Source organism: Marmota monax, unplaced genomic scaffold, assembly GCF_021218885.2.
Source record: "Marmota monax isolate L192 unplaced genomic scaffold, Marmota_monax_Labrador192_F-V1.1 WCK01_AAM20220418_F8-fsc00012, whole genome shotgun sequence".
NCBI lineage: Eukaryota > Metazoa > Chordata > Mammalia > Rodentia > Sciuridae > Marmota > Marmota monax.
In genome coordinates, this window is record NW_026695227.1 from 24706468 (window position 1) to 24716997 (window position 10530).

Sequence of the window (10530 nt, forward strand, 5' to 3'; positions counted from 1 at the left end):
TACACATTATATATATGTATATATGTTTAAATATTTTTTGCTTTTCCCTTATTCTCATTAGATTTACTAATAGTCTAGTTGAAAAAACATTCATTTATTTTTGTTTACTTATTTCATATCTCACTATAGTCATTTGTATTTCATACACTGTTATTTATTTTATCTGCTTTCTGTAAAATAGTTAATTCCAATAGTGTGAGTTAAATGCTTATTTTATTTCTGCTTTATCTCCTTTGATATAAATGACTGTATTTGTATTTTAATTGCTGTCTAAATCATATGCTATTCTACTTTTATTTCTTACTTGAATCAGTAATTATTTTCCATTGTTGTAACTAGCATTTTTGTTATCATTAGCTTGAATTTTTATTTATAATTGATACTTATTTTTTCTTTGAGAATCAGAAAATATAGAGAGGAAAATTTTTTCCTTTTTGGAATTATTTTATGGTTGTTCATAACTATAATCTTGATTGTGACTATCAATACAATATTGGAGAAGGTAGTGCCTTTTCTTTTTTCAATGTATGTCTAACATATTTTATGTTAATTTTTATATTAAATGAGTTTAAACATTTTCTATTTCTTCGTTTCATTTTTTATCTTGTCTCTTATTTGACCATGAACTATTAAAATTGAGTTGAACTTTCGACAATTATGTTTATCAATTTCTTACTGCCTTTCAAAAGTTTTTGATCTGTTATTTGTACTTCAAAGTTCTCCATTGCTGTGCTTTTCTTGTACATTTTCACCATAAATGATCCTATCTATCCTATTTGATATTTCCCCCTGTACATTCTTCCTGGCCTAGTAGCAGTTCCTCCAACCAAGTTTGCTTTTTTATATACAGGGTACATTTCTTCTTGTGTTAATCTTTTAGCTTTTTACTTTTATGTTTTTTTAAATTTCCTTTATTTTAAAATTGATCCTTTAATAAAGAAGTATCTTGTTGACTTTTCAATCAACAACTTGAAAAACATCATTAATTTAAAACTATTTCAGTGAAATTATGGTTCTTAAAACTATGGCAATTGAATTAGGAGAATAGAAAACTAATATTCTATTCATAAAATTTAGTATTCAATTGCAAGATCACATGCACGTAAGATAAAACTTCCTGAAGAATGGAGCACTCTACATTAGACCACTTTTTACTCCAAATTCACCTTTCTGAGCTTTCACACCAGTCTCTTTAGCAGTTCCTCCTCTCCCTCTGGCCATTACATCTTAGTTTCCTTTGCCAGTTTCTTCTCCTCTACAGAACCCATTAAAGGGGTGGAGGAACGAAGGGAACAGTAACCTGAATCTATAGAAGTGACAGATGAGCTAAAACCTAAAAGGTAGGCAAGCATCATGGAGTGGATGGCCATGATGTCCTCCAGTTCTGGGGACACCACATACCACCCTATTTTCCTTTGCTCTACAAATGCAGTCCCTCAGCAAATGCTGTGGATTCTTGTGCCACAGTGCAGCCGAGTCAAGAGCCATCTCCACCGAGTCTACTCCCTGCCACTTCAGCCCCTTGCTGCCTGAACTAGAATGGCCTCCTCACTGCTGTGCCTGCCTTCTCTGTTTCCATCTTCCACCTAACACAGGGTCATCTTTCCAAATCAGACCTCAGACTGTGCCACTCCTTGGCTTGGAAAGTTTCGGTGGCAGGCGGTGCATGCCTGTGATCCCAATGGCTCGGGAGACTGCCAGGAGGATTGTGAGTTCAAAACCAGCCTCAGCAACTTAGGGAGGCACTTAGCAACTCAGCAAGATCTTTATTCTTTCCTACAGCAACAGCTTATAAATGTATATTTAATTGTGTTTATATGTTTAACAGTAGGCAGACTTTAAGATGGCCACCAGTGATTCACTGCACCCTGGTTTCATGTCTGAGTATGATTCCTCACCTCAGTATGGGCTGGACTAGTCACCTGCTTCTAATAGATACAATGTGGCAAAAACATTGCCACATCATTTTTGGTATTAGGTTACAAAAAACCTTTGACTTCTGGGCTCTGGCTGGTTTGCTCTGAGTGAAGATAGCTACCATGTTACCAGCTTTCCTTTGGGAAGGACTAAATGGCAGGAAATTGAAGGAGACTCAGGTCAACAGCCAATGAGGAACTGAATCCTGCCAATAGCCACTTGAGGGACCTCATTGTCCCCTGGCCAGTTCAGTCTTGAAAGCAGGCCCCAGGGGAGGGAACATGTTCAGTGGAAGCTGGCTAGTCTCTGCCTCCATAGGACTAGTTCTATTTTTCCATTCACATTTTTTATTTCTACTCCTCTTTTTTTTTTTTTTTGGAGTAGGGGTACTACAGATTGAATTCAGGGACACTCGACCACTGAACCACATCCCCTGCCCTATTTTGTATTTTATTTAGGGACAGGATCGTGCTGGGTTGCCAAGTGCTTCGCTAAGTTGCTGAGATTGGTTTTAAAATCACAATCCTCCTGCCAGACTCCCTAGCCATTGGAATCATAGGCATGACCGCCTACGGCTATTTCCATTCCTTCACACAGAAACTATTCTCTAGTAAGTACACCAAGAAATTTGTCATTGATTAATTAATTCAATAAAAACCTATGCAGTGCTTTCTAAGTGCCAGTGATTGTGTTAGGCACTGTAATAAAACAATGTATGTGCAAAATGTACAAACCCCTCATCTTCGTATAGTTCATGATATGGAGAAGTGGAGACAGATATTGCAGCTATGTTATATCAAAATTTGGTGAGTGTAATGGAGAAAAATAAATTAGCTTAATGGGAGTGAAGGGTGCCAGGATTGGGATGGGTCACTATTTTATTGGGGTATGGTTACGGAATCTTCCCTGAGAAGGTGAATTTTATTTATTTTATTGAAATATATATGTTTTAACTGATACATGGCATAAAAATTATAGTTATTTATGGAGTAAAATGTATTATTTAATATACATATAAATTTTATAAATTTAGATCAGGTTAAACATATATACTTCCTCTAATATATATAACTTCTTTATTGTGAAAACATTCAAAATATTTTCTTTTAGCTTTTTGAAATATGTAGTACAATATCATTATCTGTAATCACCCTGCTGTGCGATAGAACACCAGAACATTTTACTTCTATCCAACTATGACTTAGTACATGTTGATCAACTTTTCCCCATCCATTCTTCCCCCTACTCTCCACAGTACTTCCCCCTACTCTCTGATAACTACCATTCTATTTTCAATTTCTATGCCATAAGCTTCCCCTCTCCCTTATATAAATGAGATCATGTGGTACTGGTCTTTCTGTGCCTGGCTTATTTCACTTGATGATCTCCAATTCCATCCCCGTTGTTATAAATGATATGATTTCATTCTTTTTATGGCTGAATAGCATTCCATTGTATATACATACTGAATATATACATGTATACTATATACATACTGAACATAAAATGCAGTATGTATATACAATGGAATACTATTGATAGACATTTAGTTCATTGTCATTTTGTGAATAATGCTGCAATGAACATGGGAGTATAGATCTCTCTTCAACATACTGATTTCATTTTACTTGGATATATACCAGTAGTGGGCTTGCTGGTTCATATGGTAGTAAATCATTTTTGATTTTTTGAGGATTCATACTGTTTTATATCATGGCTGTACTAATTTACATTACCACCCACAGTATGTGAGGGGGTCCCTTTTCGCCACATCTTTACCAGCACTTGTTATTTTTAGTCTTTTGATAATAGCTATTCCTACTACAGTGAGATGATATTTCACTGTGGCTTTGATTTCCTTTTCTTCATGATTAATGATGTTGAGCATTTTTTCATATAGCTGATGGCAATTTGTCATCTTTTGACAAATGTCCACTTAGGTCTGTTGTCCATTTTTTTAGTTGTTGTTGTTGTTATTGAGTTTTTTTTTTTCTCATATATTCTTGTGACATTTGAACAAAGACTCCAGAGAAAAGAGTCACTTAGCTATCAGGGAAAATATTCTGGGTCAGGAAAAAGCACATATAAAGGCCCTGGTACAGCTATGTTTGAACCAGCAAAGAATGTCCTGAATTCTAGACATTTACCAAAGTAGAGCTGATAAAATCTGCTGTGGATTAGATGTGGGATGTGAGAGAAAAAGGGACTTGAAGATGTTGTCAAGGTTCCTCCTCAGCAGCAGATGAAACTTTTACAGAGGTTTTACAGGGGAAATTTGGGGATCCTCAAAGTGTTGGTATGGGGTAGATTAGGAGTAGGTTTTACACATATTTTCTTGCAGTACACGGAAGGATTTTCCTAGAGTGTTTTTTCAGCACCCCTTGCCAGAGTCCCTCCTGTTTCCCAGTCCTTAGTGTCAGCCTCATTTTTCTTCAGCACACCTCTCTCCAACATCCCATTCTTACTTCAGTTTAACCTAAGGAACCTGTTTTCTTACATTCCTTCCTGATTAGAACACGGGCTTCTACCAGACAGAAACTGTGTTCTATTTATCTTTGCAAATCTAGTGTCTAGCACACTACCAGTTCCCAATAACAATAAAATGCTGAATGATTGAATAAATAGATTAAAGAAATTGAACAATAAGCCATGCAAAGAGTAAAGCATTTTCCAGATGTGAAGACTGAATCATACAATGCATTTGGTGAAACTCAAATGGTTAAAAATTGTTGATACATGGAGTGTGCTGCTGGGCTGGGGTGGGGAAGAATGGGGGAAACCAAGATAGTTGAGGTGCCGGTGATATGGCAGGGCTGCATTCCATGCTGCAGTACTTGGCAAATGTGTCAACTCACTTACTGATAGGCCATGAGCCAAGGGCTTCTCATGTCTGAGATGGCATGTCTTCTGGTTTCACACCTCATCTGTAGGCAATTGCTACTGTGTCTTCACATGGCAGAAGGCAGAAGGACAAAGGATGAACTTCCTCCATCAAGCCCTTTTTATCAGAACATCTGATTCCCTTAACGAGAAGCCACGTGACCTAATAACATCTCAATGCCATCACAATGGTCATTAAGTTTCCACCTGGAGTTTGGAGGGGACACATTCAAACCATGGCAGTTATCAATTTCCCACATGTATAGGTGGCAGCTACCACACAGCTTGGTGCCAGATGGAACATGTGAATCCCTACAAGTATTAAATTCAGTCAATTGTTAAGTTTACTCACTACTGTCACTGTTTTAAAATTTAATTTATAGTGATACATTTAAAACATGTACAAAAATATAAGCACTTCAAAATACGAGTTATATAAATCTAAGGCATAACTGTTCCCCAAGCATCTTGTTTTCCAGGAGAGAATGAGAAATGAGATTTTTATGCTATGGATTAGGTCCAAAGTTCCTTTCTGACTCCCTCTCAGTCAGGGGATGACTTGAGCCTGTTTGGCAGGTCAGCTTTTCTTTTGTATCCTGTCCTACTCCTAACCAAATAAAGTCCGATGAGTGAAGGAAGAAATACAAGCAATACATACTTGAAAAATTATATTCTGACCGCCTCACAAATCCATCACAGGTAAAACCAAATTCTTGGATATAAGAAAGTCCCTGGTTGCTTAGATCAGGCTGGAGCGTTTGGCAAGATATTGCCATGACTATAAATTAACTTTTTCAACTTGGGTAAGTGAGAAGATACAAGCAGATATTTTGTCATGCTGAGTTAGCCTTTCCTATAGCTAATGCCAAAACTTTAGCTCCAAAATACCTCATATAAGCTCACTATTAATGAGGACATATAAGGAAAACCAGCAAACATAGGGATCACAGCTGAAAGAAGAAACCCAGATGTCGTAGGTGTGGCAGGGCTGGGTTCAGATGTAGATGGGCAGGTGACATCGACTCTGATGTTTGTAATAATTAAGACTATTCTGATTAATAATTAATTGGTATTGTATATTCTCATTGATAAAAATGATTTTCTCTGTATTTCATCCTGACCTGAAATATAATTATTTTTCTGGAAACATATACAAAACAAACAGCTGTGTGAAAAAGATAGGAATTTCCCAAGAAATAATTAGATTATTTTAAAATAAAATTGTGAATCTATCAAATTAAAACATCATTAAGAAAATTTTTCTTGGTTTTGTTTGTTTTGTAATTTAAGGATAAATGTGCCAACTCAAGAAATAGGTCTGATATGGGCACTATGGTACATGCCTATAATCCCAGCAGTGGCCAGGAGGCTGAGGCAGAAGAATCAATAATTCAGAGCCAGTTTCAGCAACTTAGTGAGATCCTTTCTCAAAATAAAAATTAAAAAGGGCTAGGGATGTGGCTCAGTGCATAAGCAACCTGGGCTCAGTCCCTAGTAAAAAACAATAACAACAACAAAAGTGGCTATCCGTGTGAGACCTAGTGCTAACCCACAGGAAATACCAATGTGGATGTTGAAGCTTCTTACCTTGTAAGGCACTAGCAGCTAACTAATATTTATTATTATTTATTACTCGTTACTATTATAATATTTATTACTCATTGTAATGTTTTCAACCACCCTGGGAAGTATGCCCTGTAGGTATCAATATCACCCTTTCTGAACACAGAGGAAGAAACAGGACCAGGGAGGACTGTTGCCCAACTCAAGGTCCAACAGCTAGAGAGGAGTGGGGCTCTGGTTTCCACTCTAGTCTATGGTCCACCACTGCCACTGCATGGCGCTTCCCACCTCTAGGCCTCAAGGGACTTACCATTCATGAAGAAAAGTGAGGTTTGGAAAACCTATGCCAAGGGGCAGAATGTCGCCAGTGATTTACAATATCATAAAGTGATTCTCTGAAGGCCCCAAAGAAAGGCTAGTTCCAGCTGGGAAAAATGGAGAAACTTACTGTGGATCTTAAAAATGGTTTAAATTTCAAAGATCTGGCATTTCATATAGAAAATGGCATGAAATAAGAGCATGGGTTCATGCAATTTGAAGAGCTGGTTGATGGAAGGTCTTGATAAAAATGTTGGAACAAGATTTATGAGAGAATGAGGTGCCACTGGATGTTTTTTTACAAGCCTACCATTTTTATTATTTGATTCAGCAGACATAAAAGTATTCAGCTAAAATGCCATGCAAGTTTATAAATACCCTCAATTTCCTTTTTATTATATATATATATATATATATATATATATATATATATATATTGAAAGTTTCTACCATGACACTTTGATATACATAATGAAAGAGCCACTGTATTTTTGAGACAACTTCCTGCTTATGCAGTAATATTCAGCCTGCTGAGGTCCAAATCTAAGTTCTACACATTATCTGCTCTTGGATATTACCTATACCTCAGGTCTTGCAATAGCAAAATCAATAAAGTAAGAGTCACTACTTCAAAGAGTTGAGAGGATTTAAATGAGTAAAGGGCACATACCTGGAGTATAGTACCTAAGGTCCTGGAGATGACATGATCAGAGAAAGGTCTTTAGGAGCAACTATAGTGTAGATGATAACTGGGGGTGGGTGGGGAAACCTGGTGGTGGGGAGCAAAATTGGAGTCCACAGAGCAAGTTTGAAGCCTGTAGCAAAAGTTCATGTGAGCTGCTGTCAGGGACCATCCTGCGTTACCCACAGTGGGAATGTCAGGTGTCAAATATTGTAAAATCTTCCGGAGGTGCGAAGAAAATGTGCTTTTTAACTGCTTCAAAATTCAAGCTTTTCCCTCTTTATTAGCTAGATTTAAAGAGTTTGATGACCAAATTTGTAACGCTTTGTTCCCGGTCTAAAAATCCTATAAATATACCAGATAATACTGGCCTTTGCACCTGTTCAAACAGCAACAAAGATAAAAGGTACTAGAGGAGAGACCACCTCCTTCCTTTCCTTAATGAGACTTCATTGATTTTTTGCAAACAAATGAAAGACAATAAATTGCCCAAATGACTCTTTATTTTCAAAGCCAGGCTACATTACTGACCAGGGTGTTCCCTGCAGACTCAAGGTGATAAGATCCCACAGCTGGACCATAAAATGCATTTGCAGCTCTGAGGATATTTTCAAAATCCCTTTGTTCCCACCAGAACTTTGGGAGTTTGGCCGTATATCCTATTGCTTTCAAGACTATTTTTGTTTATTTATGTTACAGGTCAATGACCAAAACCTCTAAAATTCACTAAGAAGGTCCTGAGCAGGTCAAAAACTGCCCAAATGGCTTTTGGTCTCAGGACTTTAGGGGAGACCTGGGGTTTAAGTAGGATCTGGGCAGGAGCAACTCTCAGCAACCTGTTGTTTCCTCCAGAACAGTGGGTTGGGTCCTTCCAATGGCATCTGTTTTGTTTATTGATCACTGTCCAGAAGACTGACATCTAAGTTGTTCCATTCAATGTGGAAGCCACTGCACCCAGGGGCTGCTGAATTCCTGAAATGTAGCTAAAACTGAGAAGTGCTATAGATGTGAAATATACCACAGGTTTCAAAAACATAGCATGAAAAAAAGAGGGAAAACATCTCAATAATTATATTGATGGCAATTTAAAATTACGATATTTGGATACATTGGGTTTAAATTTCATTATTAAAATTAATTTTACTAGTTTCTTTTTTACTTTTTCAAATGTGGCTACTGAACAACTTAAAAATTACATATGAGGTGAAGCTACCATCATACTTCTATTGGAAAGTCACTTTAGCAAAAGGATACCCTTTGTTTTTCAGATTCTCCTGATGAATTCAAAGCATTTGTTTACATTTTGTTCATAGGACCTGAATGAATTGTCTCTACTTACATTGTCCTACAATTTATAATTGTGCTATAAATTTGATGCTATTACAAGATGACTTGCACTTTGTCTTAATAAAAGCTGAAGCTGCTGATTTAGGTAAAGGATAGACAAATAAAGGCAGATTTAAAAAAAGGAAAGAAAGAAAAACATAGTATATTCGGAAATTTCTACTCAAAAACACTTCTCCAGGCTTCATCTTATTTTTTTCTGTTTTTATATAGAAGAAGCAGGGGCTCACCACAGAGGTTAAAGAACTTTCTTAGAGCAATATAGCTCATGCCTGTCAGAGGATTCTAAGTCTTCCAAAGCACAAGCTCTTTCTCAATATCTCAATGCCTCTGCATCACTGGCAAAATTGAGAAAGTTAAACTGTCACGATTATTTTTGTAGATTTTTTTTAAAAAATGTATACTTTATTAGGCATAAAGTATATAAGCAATTCAGTAAGATTGTGGAAAAGCCAACAAAAATATAAATTAGGAAAATGCAGTGTTCCAATCTAAAAAATATCTATATTTTCCATGTCATTATTTTACAGAATATTATTAATTAAAGTTGTTTAATATACAAATGTTTGCCATTTTTAATGTCCTTTATTGTAAAGATAATTCTCTTGTCTGATGACAAATAGCAGCCCCACAGCCAGGGATTACTCTGGACCTCCACGTTGGATAAATCCAATTTCTTCTTGAGACACAAGTTTCCTTCGGTATGTCTAAGGCAGGTTTTTATTATTTCTATAGTGTCTGCTAGACTGTGAGGCATTAACAAATCTGGTGGTTTACTTCCCTTCGAATTCTGTGAAATTGCAGACCAGTGAGAAATAGTCCTGTTGATCTGAAGGCTGTGGGCACGTGGGGCTTGGGACTGTCTCTTCTGTCAGGAACCTTGGGAATGGAGTTTATGGCTTGACTACCTGAATGACCAGCTGGCAGATGCCATCCTGCTGCCACCAGGATCTCTGAGAAGATGCAAAGGTTTCTTTTGTCAATCACAAATGTCCTTGTTTAAGCTTCAGGCTTAAACTGTTGTTCATTTGTCAGATTATGTTGATATTGATTAAAAAGTATGGAATACAGTTCATTCATAAGAGCTTTTATTAATAGAAATGACAAGAGATTTTATTATTGAGCTATTAATACATGTTCTCTGAGCCCTCTTCTTTCTCTTTTGGTTATGTGACTTGAATAGACACTCATGGAACGTGGAGTTAATGATTCTTACCTTGTAGTGCTTTGAGGGGTGGAGAGAGAGGGCTACTTGGGAGAAAGTGCCTTGCAAAACATTCATGAGCCAGAGATCTTCCTCCCCGCACCCTCCCACCCCCCAGCATGAGCACGAGATAATGATTTCACTTCACTCTGCTACATGTTCATATTGTATTTCTAAATACTCTGGACAACATTTCCTTTCTATAAATGAGAAACAACATGAAAAAAAAAATCTAGAAATCATAAGGACTCTTTGAATCTCCTGGTTCATCTCTCTCTCTGAACACAGGACTCCTCTTTAGGAAACATAGACAGGTCTCATCAAGCCTCTCTTTCAGCAATGCATCCAGCGTCTTGGATCTTTTTATTTAGAAAGTGTTTTCCTCTAATTACCTAAACTTTTCTCATTGATGATTGGATTAAAATGTGAAGGAGATTAGATTATTGTGCTATGACTATTGCTCTCTTAGTTCCTTCTTATTTACTGATGTCCCCTGAAGCCCATTTACATGAATTTTCAGGCAACGGTTTCTTATTAATTCATATTAAGTATGTAAAGATTATGATTATAGAGTGATGTACGGCTACTGTTGTTTTAGGGAATTTTCTCTAAAGCTAGTGCT

General features: G+C 36.8%; 1 pseudogene; it reads right to left on the reverse strand.

Moving 5' to 3' along the window:
* Positions 1-9345: 9345 nt before the first annotated feature.
* LOC131423878 (alpha-ketoglutarate dehydrogenase component 4-like) lies at positions 9346-10029 on the reverse strand (annotated as a pseudogene).
* Between the last annotated feature and the right edge of the window lie 501 nt (positions 10030-10530).